The 19,478-nt window shown below is 45.1% G+C and overlaps 1 protein-coding gene across 1 annotated transcript in view; it reads right to left on the reverse strand.

The window, feature by feature from the left end:
• The window catches only part of LOC129698566 (diacylglycerol kinase beta-like), a 275,043-nt gene that overhangs the window by 198,120 nt on the left and 57,445 nt on the right, over positions 1–19,478 (reverse strand). The window lies entirely within an intron of this gene.

Raw genomic sequence — 19,478 nt, forward strand, 5'->3', positions numbered from 1 at the left:
TTTTCCACGTCTACTCTGTCTATCCCTCTCATCATTTTAAAGACCTCTATCAAGTCCCCCCTTAACCTTCTGCACTCCAAAGAATAAAGACCCAACTTGTTCAACCTTTCTCTGTAACTTAGTTGCTGAAACCCAGGAAACATTCTGGTAAATCTCCTCTGTACTCTCTCTATTTTGTTGACATCCTTCCTATAATTAGGCGACCAAAATTGTACACCATACTCCAGAATTGGCCTCACCAATGCCTTGTACAATTTTAACATCACATCCCGACTTCTATACTCAATGCTCTGATTTATAAAGGCCAGCACACCAAAAGCTTTCTTTACCACCCTATCTGCATGAGATTCCACCTTCAGGGAACTGTGCACAGTTATTCCTAGATCCCTCTGTTCAACTGCATTCCTAAATTCACTACCTTTTACCATGTACGTCCTATTTTGATTTGTCCTGCCAAGATGTAGCACCTCACACATATCAGCATTAAACTCCATCTGCCATCTTTCAGCCCACTCTTCCAAATGGCCTAAATATCTCTGTAGACTTCGAAAAATGGCCTTTGACGCTATCCATCCCAACCAGTCCATGCTGTAAAGTGTGGAAACACAAGCCCATGACACTGCACCAGAGAGAAAAATAAAAATGTGAAATGTGAAATCTGTGTAGGAGAAATATATAAGGAGATAGCTACAATTCCATGCAATTTTGCACAGTGGAAATCAGTTCAATGGGGTTGCTCAGCGAAGCAATAGAAATCTTGTCTTCTTCTCAGTCTTCATCTCAAAGAACTATTGGACCAAAGTCAGACTAGAAGCAGCGAGGAAAGAGCAATTAAAGATGATGAAAAACACATGGTTAGTCATCCATTCAAGAATGAAGAGGCCCATAAGGCCATTTCAGAGGGTTATTCAGACACTGCAAAATGCCTGGTTGTTGAGGAATTGTTGCCATCTGACATGTTTGGCTTCCCTTGAACACTTTGGTGAATCAAATAAGTTTTTAATGACAAACTGATAGCTTCCCGAAAAGTTAAACGATACTAAAGATTTAAATCCAGATCTTTTAATAAATGGAACTAAACTACACAGCCGTTGTGGTGGGATTTGAACTTGTTCTAGGCGTATCGCCTGGACTTCGAAACCAGCTGCCTGACCATCAAGATAATGAAGTGTGGTCAAATGACAAAGGATAGATTGTGGACTTAAGGGTTTGGGAAAATGGCATAGAAGAGGAGTTGAAGCCATCATATATCAGTGGCCATCGTATTGAAAGCAGGCAGGTTTGTGGAGCCTGGTGGACTACCCTTGCTCCATTCGTCTTTAGTTTAGTTTAGTTTAGTGATACAGCACGGAAACAGGCCCTTCTCCCCACTGAGTCCACACCGACCAGTGATCCCGCACACAAACACTATCCAACACACACTAGGGGCAATTTACATTTATACCAAGCTAATTAACCTACAAAACTGTACATCTTTGGAGAGTGGGAGGAAACCGAAGATCTCAGAGAAAACCCACGCGGGTCACAGGGAGAATGCACAAACTCCATTATGACAGCACAAGTAGTCGGGATCGAACCCGGGTCTCCGGCGTTGTCTACCGCTGTGCCACCGTGTTTTTGACAGCAGGATGGAAGAATGACCAGGTTGCTCCAAAGAGTGAGCAGAGCGGCCAAGCTGGCCATCCACAAGTCATAGCGCAAGGTGGAAGAGGGCTCTGCCCGAGCCGGCTGCCTGCCCCCATTCCGGGGTAACGTCCGTGCCCGGGTGCTACTAGAAAGGGGCTACGCGCTGTCCATTGGCACCCTGGGGGATTTCCAGGAACGCTGGACACCGCGGGGGGTTGAATGTGTCCTGGACAAGGATGGTTTAGTAGTTTGCTGAGTATATTATGGGGGTGGGATCTGTTTTGTTTAATTGTGTTGTAAATACTATTTTAATATTTGAATAAATATTTTTGATTTAAAAAAGAGTGAGCAGAGCAGAAAAGTACAAAATGGTTGGATTACACTGGGGATAATTATTGGGCCAAAACAAAAAAATGTAGGATGAATGGGTTGAACAAGGTGGTACTTTATTGAAGGCAATGAATTATAGGCCAAGCATAGGAAATGTAAGGAGACAGTGATTGCAGCTAATAACAGCTGAAGGAAAACCCTGGACATTCCCAGTGAACAAAGGGGAGACCACCGCGGTGGGGGGGGGGGGAAACGAGGAAGGGATGCGTAGTTTTTGTAACTTAGTTGCTGCCGTTGTGGTGACTGTTTTGCGTACTTTATGTGCAAAATCAAAGAACTTCACTGCACCAAGTTATGACAAATGACAAGAGAGTGTCATCATCACCAATTCAGAATTAAACCGATGCAGTTACCCATCAAATAACTCAATTTCTGCTGCTTTACTCAGACCGGGACATCCAGGTCTGTAAGAGACCATGGAATTCTTATGGAGCTGTTCCCACTTAGGCAATTTTTCCGGCAACTGCCGGCAACTGTCAGAGTGGAACACACACACACACACACATCGCTTCCTTCACGAGCCCATTATGCAGGCGGGGGGCAGGGCAAGCAGGGGTGTCTGAGTGAAATTCACACAGTGCAAAGCCAATATGATACAGATGCACACCGCGATGAACAGGAAGGTTGGCGCTGTAAGTGAGACGGTGAAAGCACAGTGTACGGGAAGTCCTTTAAAAGGAGTGGGGGGAGGAGGTGGAGCAGAGGGGGAGAAGAAGGGTGAAGGAGTGGAGACAACCTTTAAGAAGCCAGAGATACACGGCTGTGAAGCTCGGCGAACATTAACATTACCGGTCGGTTATCCTTGGTTCTGAAAACTACTGCTTACGTTTTTTTCCCCCCAATGAGCCACTGAAATTCACCGGTCAGCACCGGCTACAACCTACGAGAACCTTCGACCTCCTGGCAATCCACTATGACCTCCTGGCGACCCACCTACGGCACGAGAATTCTCGCTACTCTCCGTGGCGGCTACATTCTATTCACCACTAATTTTTCAACATGTTGAAAACTTCGCGGCGACCATAATCAGGCCACGACTAGTTCCCAGAATGCGGGAACTCCTCACGACCACGAAGGCAACTCCCCGGCAACCACCCACGAACATGTGGCCACCATGTGGTGACTGCATAATCTCCTGCAGTCGCCTAAAAAGTCACCCAAGTGGGACAGGCCCATTAGTAACCAAAAGATACATCAGAACACAAAGCGAATGGGTCAGATTGGATGGAGGAGGACGGATTATATACAGTCAGCTCACTTCCTCAGGCTGCCCAAAAGAAAATCAATTAAAACAGTGTTTCATTGTTATGCAGTTTCCCTTAACATTGATGCATAACACTGCAACATACGATTTAAGGAGAACATTCAAAAGTATAATCTAATCAAGACTTTTGTTTCTTGTATATTATACTGTTTACAGTGCACTATGTTCACACCTTCTGTTGTGCTGCTGCAAGTGAGAATGTCGTTGGTCCATCTGGGACACATGACAATAAAACACTCTTGACTCGTGGATTCACATTGCAAAGGAACAACAGGAATGAGAATTATTTTAGGATCACTTAGAGATTTTTGCTTCTTGCTCTTCAGTTGCTGATCATCAAAGACTGCGTCCTGCAGTTCAAAAACTCATTTCCTACACTTTAAGATGAACAAGCCTGAAGATTAGTTTATAGCTACAGGGCGAAAACCACCCCTTCGGCCCACCGAGTCCCTGCCGAACAGCGAATGCAGCACTGGAGACCCGGGTTGATCCAGACTACGGGTGTGGTCTCTACAGAGTTTGTACATTCTCCCCATGACCTGCGTGGGTTTTCTCCGAGATCTTCAGGTTCCTCCCACGTTTAAAAGTGTACAGGTTTGTAGGTTAATTGGCTTGGCGTAAATGTAAAAATTGTCCCCAGTGTGTGTTGGATGGCGCTAATGTACGGGGATCGCTGGTCGGCATGGACCCGGTGGTCCGAAAGTCCAGTTTCTCTAAACTAAACAATACACAAATATTTTGCAATTTTGCTGAAGCCAATTAACCTAGAAACCTGCCTGTCTTTGGAGTGTAGGAGACCAGGGCACTCGGAGAAAATCCTCGCGATCACAGGGAGAACATACAAACTCCTTACAGACAACACCCGTAGTCAGGATCGAACCCGGGTCTCTCCTTGTCCTTTCAGCCAGGGAATCATGGGAATGTTGGCCAAGCTATCTGTTGACAAGTGGTGGATCTGAATCCACAAACTAGCTGCTCCAGGCATTCAGTCGGAGTCACCAGGTAGTGACAATAGACTGAGCGTAGGTGCTACTGTCTGCACGATGGACTGAATATTCTACATGAGTACAGGGAAATAAACTATAGTGGGAAATACTGTAGATAGTCAGTCTCTGGTTGAGACCCTATGGCAGAGATTAAGGTTTTTGACCCAAAGCTTTGACTGGCTACTTTCCTCCACAAACGCTAACTAACCCGCTGAGTTCCTCTATCAGTTCACGTTGCGTGCTAGACTCCAGCATCTGCAATCATGCGTCTCCAGAAACTAATGGGGAGAGACTCAATGGAGCCTCAGTTTCCAACTAACCCGAAAAAGGGACCACATCACCCCGATCCTGGCCTCTCTCCACTGGCTCCCTGTGCGGTTCCATATACATTTCAAGACCCTCCTCTATGTTTACAAAGCCCTCAATGGGCTTGCCCCCTCCTACATTAGAAGTCTTCTCACCCACCACTCCACCTCCAGGTCCCTCAGATCGGCCGACGTGGGGCTGCTGAATATCCCGCAGTCTAGGCATAAGCTTAGGGGTGACCGTGCCTTTGCGGTTGCAGCTCCTAGACTGTGGAACAGCATCGTCCTTCCCATCAGAACTGCCCCCTCCATCGACTCCTTTAAGTCAAGACTAAAATCTTATCTATACTCCCAAGCCTTTCCTGACGTCCACTGAGCAAGGGCTATATGTATATCTGTATGTAGTTTGTGTGTTTATACTATTCTTATAACAAATGTAAAGGACTTTGGCCAACGATAGTTGTTTTTTAAATGTACTATATAAATAAATGTGACTTGACTTATTTGATGTTTACATTCAAAGCTTCCCACATACTCATTATCATTAGAAGAAACGAGCAGTGATCATCCCGCCTTGGCATCTAATTACATCAAAGAGGATTCTCTTGAACTTCTACAAGTGCACGGTAGAGGGAATACTGACTGGTTGCATCGTGGCCTGGTTCGGCAACTTGAACGTCCAGGAGCGGAAAAGATTGCAAAAAGTTGTGACCACTGCCCAGTCCATCACCGGCTTTGACCTCCCCACCATCGAAGGGATCTATCGTAGTCGCTGCCTCAAAAAGGCAGCCAACATCATCAAAGACCCACACCATCCTGGCCACACACTCATCTCATCACTGCAATCAGGAAGAAGGTACAGGAGCCTGAAAACTGTAACGTCCAGGCTCAGGAACAGCTTCATCCCTACAGCCATCAGGCTATTAAACACTACAATGTCATAAGCTATGAACTACAATAGACTATTATTATTATTATTGTTGCACTGTTATTGTTTGTTCTTTTTTCTGAGTTTATGTTATATTATTTATTCTGTTGTGCTGCAGCAAGTAAGAATTTCATCGTTCTATCTGGGACATAAGAGAATAAAATACTCTTGACTTGACTCTAATTAGTCAGGCTGAAACAAGTTTCTGGAAAACCACAGATAGACACAAAAAGCTGGAGTAACTTAGCAGGACAGGCAACATCTCTGGAGTGAAGGAATGGGTGACGTTTCGGATCGAGGCTCTTCTCCATCTGAAGAAGGGTTCAGCTGCTGCCCGAATTACTCCAGCATTTTATGTCTATCTTCGATTTAAACCAGCATCTGCAGTTCCTTCCTGCACATTCTGGAAAACCACCCAAGGGGTATAACTAAGGCACCCTTCAGAAAGCCACAGCAACAGTAACTTTCCACTGGTGGTCAGCTGTGAAGAACCACAATGCCAGCCAATAATCCCAGCAAAAGCACAGGCGGTGAAAGCTTAGGAACTACTCCTTAAAAGGGTAATGCAATCAGGGCATTTCAACAGTTTAAAATGAGAGATGGTGAGATAATTAATATGCAATGTAAACAAATGGTTAGCACAGGGAACCACAGCTGCCATTTTCCAAAAACAAAACAGTGATGGAGCAATGCAGCGGGTCAGGAGGCATCTTTGAAAGATGTCGCTGCGACCTGACTTCGGAGCTTCCGAGGCTTCGGCCGCAGGCTCTGTGGACGTTAACATCGGGAGCTCGCAGGTCCCTGGTTGGCGACCAATTTTCGGGAGCTCCCACAACGGCAACTTCACCCGCCCCGAATCGCAGGGTTTAAATCGTCCCGTCGCAGGGCCTTACTTTGCCCAGCCTGGCTTCATCGGCCACGAGACTTACCATCGCCCACCGGGGGCTTTAACATCAAGAGCCTCGATCACCTCGACCACCTCGACACAGCAGTTTGACTGCCTGACCGCGGGAGAAGAACAGGGAAGAGATAAGACTTTTGCCTTCCATCACAGTGAGGAGGTGGGGTGGGGAGATTGCAACCTTCACGTGGTCCGCCCTGTTTCAACGAATGCAATCAACCTGGCGTGCACAATCAAATAAGATCAAATAGAACAGGTTGTCCTACAACATTAGGCTGTGCAGGCCATAGGCAAGAAGAAGCAGGCGCGGGACTCGCTATCAAAATATGGAGGGGACCAGGGGATGGGGGGGGGGGGGTTAACCTTCTCGCCGGGTTAACCTCCAGCCCTGACTGGACTGATGGGATACCAGCGCTGCTTCTCCGCACTGGCCATATTTCCCACAAGCCCAGGCAGGTTAACCTGGCGGGACAGGCAGAGTTGAGCTGGGTTTAGCGCTGCTTCTCTGCGCTGGCTGTGGGCCTGGGGGCACAGCTCGCGTCTGATTCCCGACCTCTCTGGCCACCCATGGGGGGGGGGTACTCGGGTGGGGACGGGGTAGCACCAGAGAGCCGGCCGGGATCGATCCTGGCTGTGGATGAGGAGCAGGTCTGTGCCACGTCTCCCTCCTCCAATCACCGCATTCTATTCTATCCTCCGTCCCAACCCCCACCCCCCCCCCACTCCTCCCTCCCTCCTCCAATCATTGCGCTGAATCATCATGTCCCGCCCCCATTGCCTGCTGACCGATGTCTCTCTCGTCCAATCGGCGCCCTCGATCTGCAGTCCCTATCTCCACTGTCTGGCAGAAAGCGGTGATTTTAAAATACGGATGACAAAAACTTGGGCGGGATGTTCCCCATCTCTCAAAACATGGGGGGACGTGTCCCCCACCTCTCAAAACATGGGGGGGGGGGGGGGCCTTCAGGGGGTTTTCCGCCCCTGAAGAAGACGACAGGTGTTTGGAGATTCACTGTGATGGATGTTTGTGTGAAACTGTGTTAATTGTGCGTTTGATGTTTTTTTTGCTGCAGAATACAAAATTTCTTTCAAACTTTTGTTTGTTTGAATGACAATAACAGGCATTCTAATTCTAATTCTAAAAGGCATTCTAATCTTTGAAAGACATGGATAAGTGATCTCTTCAGCAAATGGTAAGTGGATACAAGTGAGGGGGATTTTTATTGGCAGATGGGGTACAAAGTTGAGAGATGAAAAGAAGACAAAAGGCTGATAAGGGGAGTAAGTGGAAGGGGACATGGAGAAAGGGGGAAGGGGAGCAGAATGGGAAAGGGGTGCACATCTAGGTGGGGACAGGAGAGAGAGGAGAGGAGGGAAAAGAGTTTCAAAGGTTTCATAGGTCTTTTAATGTCAATTACGGTATGGTGATATGCAAATTACCATCACCAAGAAGGAAAGGGTGGAGAGGTTGTTACCTAATGTTGGAGAATTCAATGTTCATACCATTGAGTTGCAAGTTACCCAAGCAGAGTACAAGGTGCTCTTCCTCCAGTTTGCACATGTCTTCACTATGGCAATGGAGGATGCATTACAATTGGTACTCCCAGTGTGGTCTACTTTACATCAGCAAGATCTAGTGAAGACCGGGCAACCGTTTCGCTGGACACTTACGTTCAGTCTGCCAAGAAGGTCTGAAAGAGAATGCACCAGCCGCTGACCATGTTAACTCCCCTTCTCATTCTCAGCATGACCTTTCTGTGCTGGGCCTCACCATTGGCTTGAATGGATTAAGTGACCTGATCCCGTTTCTGAACTGTGCTTTGTAAACAGGACCCTTACACTGGATGGACATGGATGACATTTTAATGCTCACATTCTTACAGTGTGTCAGAAACAGTTTTCAAATACACACTCATCTCCCCGCTACCTTAATAATAATAATAATAATAACTTTATTTATAAAGCGCTTTTAGACAACATCAGTTACCACAAAGTGCTGTACATGGGAAGTCAACAAAAAGTTATTACAAACTACTAAAACCATTAAGACGACAGGACTATAAAAACAGTAAAAATTAAAAGACATTAAAAGCACTAAAAACAGGAACAATGTCTCAGCCAGTGTCGAAAGCCAGTGAATAAAAGTGAGTTTTTAGGGAGGATTTAAGGTAGAAGACTGAAGACTGCAACGTCCAGGTTCAGGAATAGCTACTTCCCCACAGCCATCAGGCTATTAAACTCAACTCAAACAAAACTCTGAACATTAATAGCCCATTATCTGTTTATTTGCACTTTATCTGTTTTATTTATTCATGTGTGTATATATTTATATAATGATGTATGGACACACTGATCTGTTCTGTATTCATGCCTACTATATTCTGTTGTGCTGAAGCAAGTTCAAGTTCAAGTTCAAGTGAGTTTATTGTCATGTGTCCCAGATATACAGGGACACATGACAATAAACTCTTGAATCTTGAATCTGACAAATATTAACTGTAACAGTGATGATGCTGGGCATCCCCTCCTTGGCAACTTGTTGGCAAGTAATGCATTCAAGCAATGCTTCAGGGAAACACACTCCTCATTTGGCTTATTCTGGTAATCCCCAGAGGAAATCACCTAGACAAAATGGCTAAAATCCAGACAAAGTTATATGTGACTGTGTCATTCAAACGTTAAAACTATGAGTGTGTAATTAAAGTACTCTGGTGGTCACCTGGATGAAGCATAAATAACTCAAACATTGTTTTCAAGACCACATTATATAAAAAGAGGCTCTACTCTGGCTAGATATGACGTGATAACCACAAGTTAGGTTAACTGGAAAATATTTGCAACGAAGATCACCCCTAAAATAGAGGCAATGGAAATATTCTGTTTATAATGACAAATAAGTTTTCAGTTCTAAAATTGTTTTCAACAGCTTTTTCCACTGAAACTTGTCGTACATGAGTTCTTATACATCTAACAGTGCCTCAGGCCTGAGAAAAGACTTAGGTTTTCTTAATAATAACAAACACAAATTTTGAATGAGAAAGTTAACATAGGTAACTTCACTGACAAAAAGGGTAGTGTTTAAATGAAATAAGAATGCAAATACCCGTGGTCAGAGTATGCACTGACCTCCATCAGCAACAGTAGGCGACTAAATTTGTTCATATTTAGGATGTGGGCATTGCTCGCTGTGGCAATATTTATGTTTAATCCCTGACTACCTCTAAGAATGTGGTGGTAAACCATACTCTTCAACCTCAGGAATTCCACTCAAAGTTTATCCAAAGAATCATAATCATACTTTATTAGCCAAGTATGTTTTGCAACATATGAGGAATTTCATTTGCCAGACAGTCATACCAATAAAAAGCAACAGAACACACAAAATACATTTTAAAATAAACATCCCCCACAATAACCATATAACCATATAACAATTACAGCACGGAAACAGGCCATCTCGGCACTTCAAGTCCGTGCCGAACACTTACTCTCCCCTAGTCCCATCTACCTGCACTCAGACCATAACCCTCCATTCCTTTCCCGTCCATATACCTATCCAATTTATTTTTAAATGATAAAATCAAACCTGCCTCCACAACTTCCACTGGAAGCACATTCCACACAGCTGCCAATCTGAGTAAAGACGTTCCCCCTCATGTGACCCCTAAGCCTTTGTCCCTTAATTCTCAAATCATGTCCTCTTGTTTGAATCTTCCCTGCTCACAATGGAAAAAGCTTATCCACGCCAACTCTGTCTATCCCTCTCATAATTTTAAGGATCTCTACCAAGTCCCCCCATAACCTTCTGCGCTCCAAAGAATAAAGACCTAACTTGTTCAACCTTTCTCTGTAACTTAGGTGCTGAAACCCAGGCAACATTCTAGTAAATCTCCTCCGTACTCTCTCTATTTTGTTGACATCTATATATTCCTAAAATTAGGCGACCAAAATTGTATACCATACTCCAGAATTGGCCTCACCTACGGCCGCCATTTTTGGCCACCTCGCTCAGAGCCCCCCTCCGCCGTATGTGTGCCGAGAATTTTTCCCGTTGATTAATTATGACTGAGATATTAATGTTTTTACAAAATTCCCCATTCTCTCTGCTGCCCCCCCTGGAGGCAGGGGAAGGGACTAATTATAAAACCACGAAGTGGTCTGTGCCTCAATTAGTATCTGCAAGCTGGAGCTCTGTCAGTTATCCCTAGTCCCTCTGTCACTCATTCTGAATTCACTACCATGTTATCATGTGAGTACCCTATTTTGGTTTGTCCTGAAAATATAGATGTAAAAAAGCACCTGCACACTTTTCAGAATTAAACTCCATCTGCCATCTTTCAGCCCCCTTCCAAATGGCCTAAATCTCTCTGTAGACTTTGAAAATCTACTTCATTATCCACAACACCACCCTATCTTAGTATCCCCCTCTCTGCATACTCTACTAATCCAATTTCCCCCCCCATCATCCAGATCATTCCCCTGTACATGACCCTCAACCTCCCTCCAAACAGATCCCCTGGACCCCACACCTCCTTCCCCCTCCCCCCTCACCAAACAGCCTCTCCCCCCTCTCCTCTCCCCCCTTCTCTCTCCATCTCCCCTCTTTTTCCTGACCATTCCCCTCCCCCACCTTCCTCCTCTAAACCCCCTCCCATCCACCCACCCCTACCCCCATCCCTCCCTGCTCCCCACCACTATTATCTCACCCCCATCTTTGAATCTTCTGAAACCCCCTCCCCCCTCCAACCTTGTCAAACCCTTCCTCGTCTCCCCTAGACAACATCCACACACCCTACCCCTTCCTCAATTCCCCCTCCCCTCCTTCCAAACCTCTCCTCATCTCACCCCCATCTCAGTCACCCCCTAACCTTCCAGGCTCAATCTCACCCTCTCTCCTCCCCCACCGTTTCCCTAATCACACCCACCCTCCCTTTTCCTCTCCACCCCCCTATACCTCTTGCCCCTCTCTCTAAGTCTCATTTGCCCCATCTCTCTTGCCCTCACTCTCCACCCCCGCCCGCCCCCCCCTCCCCCCCTCTCTAGATGTGACTGCAAGTTTAATCGTCAGTTAGGAACACTTGGGATGAAAGGAGCAAATTAATAATATTAATATAATATCAAGGGGGGTAATTAGCGTGAGTCAGGGGGGGGGGCAATTGGGGATAGTTAGTGTGTGACACTGCATGCCGCCCTCCCCCCCCCCCCCCCCCCCATGTCCCCCCCCCACATCGGTCTGCATTTGGTCTAGTCCTTCCTATAATTAGGCAACCAAAATTGTACACCATACTCCAGAATTGGCCTCACCAACTTCTATACTCAATGCTCTGATTTATAAAGGCCAGCAAACCAAAAGCTTTCTTTACCACCCTATCTACATGAGATTCCACCTTCAGGGAACTATGCAGAGTTATTCTTAGATCCCTCTGTTCAACTGCATTCCTCAATTCACTACCATTTATCATGTACGTCCTATTTTGATTTGTCCTGCCAAGATGTAGCACCTCACACTTATCAGCATTAAACTCCATCTGCCATCTTTCAGCCCACTTCCAAATGGCCTAAATCTCTCTGTAGACTTTGAAAATCTACTTCATTATCCACAACACCACCTATCTTAGTATCATCTGCATACTTACTAATCCAATTTACCACACCATCATCCAGATCATTGATGAACGTGACAAACAACAGTGGACCCAACACAGATCCCTGAGGCACCCCACTAGTCACTGGCCTCCAACCTGACAAACAGCCATCCACCATTACTCTCTGATATTTCCCATTCAGCCACTGTTGAATCCATCTTGTTACTCCACTATTAATACCCAACAATTGAACCTTCTTAACCAACCTTCCGTGAGGAACCTTGTCAAAGGCCTTACTGAAGTCCATATAGCCAACATCCACTGCTTTACCCTCATCAATTTCCCGAGTAACCTCTTCAAAAAATTCAAGAAGATTAGTCAAACATGACCTTCCAGGCACAAATCCATGTTGACTGTTCCTAATCACACCATTTTTATCCAGATGCTTATATATATTATCTCTAAGTATCATTTCCATTAATTTGCCCACCACTGACGTCAAATTAACAGGTCTATAATTGCTAGGTTTACTCTTAGAACCCTTGATAAACAATGGAACGACATGAGCAGTACGCCAATCCTCCGGCACCATTCCCGTTTCTAATGACATTTGAAATATTTCTGTCATAGCCCCTGCTATTTCTACACTAACTACCTTCAATGTCCAAGGAAATTTCCTGTCAGGACCTGGAGACTTATCCACTTTTACATTTTTCAAAAGTGTCAGTACTTCCTCTTCTTTGATCCTCATAGTTTCCATAGCTACTCTACTTGTTTCCCTTACCACACATAATTCAATATCCTTCTCCTTGGTGAATACCGAAGAAAATAAATTGTTCAATATCTCCCCCATCTCTTTTGGCTCTGCAGATAGCTGTCCACTTTGACTCTCTAATGGACCAATTTTATCCCTCGTTATCGTTTTGCTATTAATATAGCTGTAGAAACCCTTTGGGTTTACTTTCACCTTACTTGCCAAAGCAACCTCATATCTTCATTTAGCTTTCCTAATTTCTTTCTTAAGATTATTTTTACATTCTTTAAACTCCTCGAGCACCTCATTTACTCCATGCTGCCTATAATCATTTTAGATATCTCTTTTTCCGAACCAAGTGTCCAATTACCCTTGAAAACCATGGCTCTTTCCAATTATTACCCGAGACTGTGAGCTCCTTGATGTTAACGTCCGCAGTATTAGCAGCAATAGCTGGAATAGCAGTTATTCCACAGACACCATAATATTCAATACTGACGTATCTTTAAATGATACTGCAAATATTCACGGAATATTGTGTAGATGCAAGGCTCAGTATCATTATGGTGAAATTACTCAACTATGAATATATTTGTTTCCTGACCTCTGGACCACAAGTCCCAAGTTTGCAACTGGGGAATATCAATTCAGTTCAATAAATCACTAGTTTCTCCAGGATTAGGGAATGGAATCAAGAGCTGGCACAGCCAGTGACTCCACAACCCGAGACAGGTTTAAGCAGGAACTGCAAACTCAACGTTTCAGGGCATAGGGCCTTCATCGCACATCATCTGTGTGGGCGGCGGGACCGACGTTACAGCGGCTTCTGCAGTCCGTCTGTCTTGTTTTTAATTTTTGTCCATTGAGTGTATAATTTGTTGTGGTTTTTATATATTTTTAGCTGTTTAATGTGGGGGGTGGGTTTAGGGGGGGTGGAGGAAACTTTTAAATCTCTTCCCTGTATGTGTGACCCCACCTTTTCCCTGTCAGGTCTCCGTTGTAGTTGGTGCTTAGCACCGTAAAGCGGCCTCCAACCGGAACGACCTGGGGGCTCCAGTCGCGGAGCCTGCGGACTACTCACTAGCTTCGGAGCGTGGAGAGCTGTGGTGACATGTGGCTTCAACCCAACTCCAGAGCTCGGAGGCACCAGCCACAGGTCCGGTGTACGGTAACATCAAGAGCTCGCGGATCCCTGGTGGGAGACAGCTTTTCGGAGCTCCCGCAACGGCAACTTCTCCCACGCAAATCGTGGGGTTGAAAATGACCTGGAGTGGGGCCTTACATCGCCCGGCGCGGCTTTAATGGCCGTCGGGCTTGTCATCACCTGCCGGGGGCTTGGACATTGGGACCCGGAATGGGGTCTTACATCGCCCGGCGGGGGTTTTGCCATCGCCCGCCGGGGGCTCCAACATTAATATCCGGAGTGGGGCCTTACATTGCCAGGCACTGCCTTAATGGCCGCGGGACCTGCCAGCGCCCGCCGTAGGCTTTAACATCGGGAGAAGAATGGAACACAGGGGGCATACAAACCTTTGCCTTCCATCACAGCGAGGAAGAGATTCACTGTGATGGATGTTTGTGTAAATTATTTTAGTTGTGTGTCTTGGTTCTTTTCTTTTTGTATGACTGCAGAAACCAAGGTTCAAATGACAATAAATAATCTATATTACTAAAAGTCTGATCTTGACCGCTTTTGGCCCACTGTGCTGCGACTTCCGAGAGAACTTCGCGACCTATGGCCGTCATTTTTGGACACCTCGCTCAGAGCCCCCCTCTGCCTTTCGAGGATTTTTCCCATCGATGAAAAATCAGAGAGATATTATTTTATTTTTTTAATTGCCATTCTCTCTGCTGCCCCTGCTGGTTGGAGGGGGGGGGGGGGGGGGGGGGCTATAAAACCTGGAAGTGGTGTGCCTCACTCACTCTCTGCAAGATGGAGGGAGCCTGAGGGTCATGTCTCTCTGAGCTGTGAATAACACTGAACACACTGTCTACTCAACTGTGAGTGCCCTTAATGTGGTTCTAAAATGGTTGCAAAAAATGTTTATTGTTTCTAAAATGGTGGCAAAAAGTGCCTATTGTTTCTAAAATAGTTGCAAAAAGTGTCTCTATTGGTTCTAAATTGCGTGCAAAAAGTGTCTTTTTTGGTTCTAAAATTGTTACAAAAAGTGTCTATTGGTTCTAAAAGGCTTGCAAAAAGTGTCTGTTGGTTCTAAAATGCTTACAAAAAGTGTATATTGGTTCTAAAACCCTTACGAAAAGTGTCTATTGGTTTTAAAATGCTTGCAAAAAGTGTTTCTATTGGTTCTAAAATGGTTGCAAAAAAGTGTCTCTTGGTTCTAACATGCTTGCAAAAAGTGTGTATATTGGCTGTTGTGGTGGTAACTGCTTTGAAAGGCTGCACTGCAAAAAAAATGTCTGTTGTTGGGGGTGGTAACTGCTTTGAAAGTGTCTGTTGGTTCTAACATGCTTGCAAAAAGTGTCTCTATTGCTACTAAAATGCTTGCAAAAAGTGTCTATTGGTTCTAAAATGCTTGCAGAAAGTGTCTATTGGCTGTTGTTGAGGTGGTGACTGCTTTGAAAGGCTGCACTACAAAAAAAATGGACGTTGGTGGTGGTGGTGACTGCTTTTAAATGGCTGCACTGTTGGTGGTAACGGCTTTAAAAGTATTTATTGGTTCTAACATGCTTGCAAAAAGTGTCACTATTGGTTCTAAAATGCTTGCAAAAAGTGTCACTATTGGTTCTAATATGCTTGCAAAAGTGTCTATTAGTTCTAAAATGGTTCCATGAAGTGTCTCTATTGGTTCTAAAATCCATGCAGAAAGTGTCTCTGTTGGTTCTGAAGCTTGTAAAAAGTGTCTCTGTTGGTTCTAAAATGCTTGCAAAAAATGTCTATTGGTTCCAAAATTGTTCCATAAAGTGTCTCTATTGGTTCTAAACTGCTTACAGAAATTGTCTTTTGGTTCTAAAATGCTTGCAGAACGTGTCTCTATTGGTTCTAAAACTTGCAAAAAGTGTCTATTGGTTCTAAAATGCTTGCAAAAAAAGTGTCAATTGCTGTTGTTGTGGTGGTGGTAATTGATTTGAAAGGCTGCACTGCAAAAAAAAAAAAAAAGGCTGGTGGTGGTGGTAACTGCTTTTAAATGGCTGCACTGGGAAAAAATGGCCGTCAATCCTGCCATGAAGGCCAAGCCCCTTCCAGTTGGAGGGGGAGGGATTATAAAACCCCGTAAGTGTGGGTGTGGCTCAGTCTCTGCAAGATAGGGGGGAGAGAGGTCACGACTGTCTGAGCTGTGAATCAACTGAACACACTGAATGTCTACTGAACTGTGAGTGTGGTGTTTTGTGTGGTTTTATAGTGGTCACCCTGATTGAAATGGTATGAAACTGCATTTGATTGTGGTTGTCTTGCACCCTGCTTGAAATGGCATAAAACTGCACTAGCATTTGGTGGCCTTGCACCCTGCTTGAATTTACATAAAACTGCACTTGAATTTGGTGGCCTTGCACCCTGCTTGAAGTGGCATGAAACTGCACTCGAATTTGATGGCCTTGCACCGTGCTTGAAATGGCATGAAACTGCACTTGAATTTGGTGGCCTTGCACCCTGCTTGAAGTGGTATGAAACTGCACTCGAATTTGATGGCCTTGCACCCTGCTTGAAATGGCAAGAAACTGCACTTGAATTTGGTGGCCTTGCACCCTGCTTGAAATGGTAGGAAACTGCATTTGAATTTGGTTGCCTTACACCCTGCTTGAAGTGGAATTTCAAAGAATGGCCGTGAGTCAACTATTAGTCCACCAGCCTTTAGTGAGCTGCCAGCACATCAGGCTTGAGTGACTGAGCTGCCACCTCAAGAATCCATTTGGCCCACAATGTACATACCAACCAGTCCCTTCAGCCCACAGTACCCATACTGCATCGGGGGACCAGCCCTCCCGTGTGAACATGGGACCCAACGGGTCCCACTTAGTCTAGTGTATAATAAAAGAGTGGGGAGAGGCATGCTTTAACATGCAGGGAAAGGGAACTGGAGAGAATCGAAGGAATAGAGGGGGTGATAGAGAGGAGATCAAATATGCCAAGTTGACGATTACATTAAGTATCGACAGTTGGAACAAACAGATACTGCATCGAATTAAAAATACTAAACAAACACATTGACACCCACTTCTGTGAAAGGGAAGGCGGGCGGAGGGAGAGCATTTGCAAAATTGTCGAATCAACATAAAGTTCCACATTTGTGGTGAAACTATGGGACTAATTTAGTTGACAGGACCCTGGTGACTGTGGAGGGTAGTCAGAGTGGAAGTCTGAAGGAGAATTAAAGTGACTGGAAACCCAAGGTCACTGGATGAAGGGCGATGGTGTGGTACATAGCAGTCGCCCAGAGATTCTTCTCCAGTTAGGCAGGGCCCACATGGTGCAGTGCCCTTTTGGGTTCATAGATAGTGGGAATGAAGGGTAGATGTTGCATCTCCCGTGGGAAACACTCACTGACACACACTGATCTGGACGGAAGAATGGAAAGCAAACAGTGGACCCTGGAGACATGATTGTCCAAGCTGGAGCTCATTCAGCAGAACACGTGATCACAAAAACTATTAAACAAGCACCCAAACTTTTAGATGTTGACGAGAAAGGCCCTTCTCATCAGATACTTTGCAGAGTCACAATACTGACAAAACTGATTTCCTGACGGTCGGATCGAAAGTAAGACCACTGCCCGTCTCCTTTGGGAATGTGCCTCTGCCACACATGTCTGGGAAGAGACGCAGAGCCACTCTTAGAGTCCGCCCCCAACTGCTTAACGCAGAACTCTTTGCTGCACATCCTGCCCCCAGAGGTGTGCACTGAGGCGATTATCGACTGCTTTTGGAAACCATTAATGCAATTAACAACAGCCTGAAACTCTCTGGTATATCAAAACCTCAAGAAAATCCAGAGTCGGAGCCCCTAAGGCACTTTGTCATTGTCTACGACCTTGCTCTGGAAGCTCCTGCGATGGCACTGGTGCCTAACTGTAACGGCCCAGCTGTTCCTTTGGATCAATCAGCGACGTGGAGAGGGGGGGGGGATGTGCTGCATGGGCAACAATAGACAATAGACAATAGGTGCAGGAGTAGGCCCTTCGGCCCTTCGAGCCAGCACCACCATTCAATGTGATCATGGCTGATCATCCCCAATCAGTACCCCATTCCTGCCTTCTCCCCATATCCCCTGACTCCACTATCTTTAAGTGCCCTACCTAGTTCTCTCTTGAAAGTATCCAGAGAACTGGCCTCCACCACCCTCTGAGGCAGAGAATTCCACAGATAGCCTGTTCTCCATATGACATCGCCCAGGCTTGCATCCAACCAGGATGCATCACCCATGGTCAGTCATGACCGAGGGGGGCCTACTACTACTACTACTATTACCTAGCCAAGTGTGGTCCACAGTCAACTGTTGTGAATTGGCACTCTAAATATCCAGGACATACCAGGGGCGTACAGACTTCTCAGATTTCAAGGATGAATTCCTGATCTTCCAATCTACCTCCAAGTGTTTTGCCTGCAGTTTCTTTGCGATTGTAACAGTACATTCTACACTCTGTATTCTTGCACTACCTGTTGCACTTGTGTATGTTCTGATTTGCTTATGTTCTGATTTGCTTGGATAGATTCACTGCATCTCAGCACGCATGATAACAAAAAACTGATACAAATTCAAGTGTTCCAGGGGGAAGAAGCATCGTTTAGAGCCCTCCAACCATTTTTCATTAATTATTTGAAATTTGTGATTAAAGCCCATGAATTAATTATTGGCTATATAAAAATGACAATTGATATCCCAGCAGTAACGACAATAATGTAATATTGACTTTAATGCTTTGTATTTGACTTAAGGCCAGCAGAACTGCTTCAGTAAATGTCCTAATGTTCTTTTTTAATCACTTCTTTGTTCCTCTTGTTGCCAGGTCTACAATTACTTGTGCACAGTTGAGTGTGCAGGATTTCCATTTGCTCCCACCCTTGCTTCCAATACAAAACATGGAGACATAGAAAATAGGTGCAGGAGTAGGCCATTCGGCCCTTCGAGCCAGCACCACCATTCAATGTGATCATCCAAAATTAGTACCCCATTCCCCCTTTCTCCCCATATCCCTTGATTCCGTTAGCCCTAAAAGCTGTATCTAAGTAAGTAAGTAAGTAAGTTTATTGGCCAAGTATTCACATACAAGGAATTTGCCTTGGTGCTCCACCCACAAGTAACAACATGGCATACAGTGACAGTTACAAATGACTCCGAAAAAACTAAACATTAATAATAATAAAACATTAATGATAAAACACCATTGGTCAAGCATGTGAACCAACAAAACACCAGATCAAAGGGAGGCTACAGATTTTTGGCTGTTGAGTAGAGCAACTACTCGTGGGTAAAAACTGTTTTTATGTCTGACTGGGGCAGCTTTGACAGTCCGGAGTCGCCTTCCAGAAGGAAGTGATTCAAAGAGTTTGTGGCCAGGGTGAGAGGGGTCAGAGATGATCTTGCCCGCTCGCTTCCTGACTGTATTTAACTCTCTTGAAAACATCCGTTGAATCGGCCTCTGCAGCAGAGAATCAAGAGTTAAGAGTCAAGAGTGTTTTATTGTCATGTGTCCCAGATAGAACAATGAAATTCCTGCTTGCTGCATAGTAAACATAGTTGATAAACGATAGAAAAAAAACTTCAGTGTGTATATACACATAC

This window comes from Leucoraja erinacea, chromosome 7 (genome assembly GCF_028641065.1).
Source record: "Leucoraja erinacea ecotype New England chromosome 7, Leri_hhj_1, whole genome shotgun sequence".
Lineage (NCBI taxonomy): Eukaryota > Metazoa > Chordata > Chondrichthyes > Rajiformes > Rajidae > Leucoraja > Leucoraja erinaceus.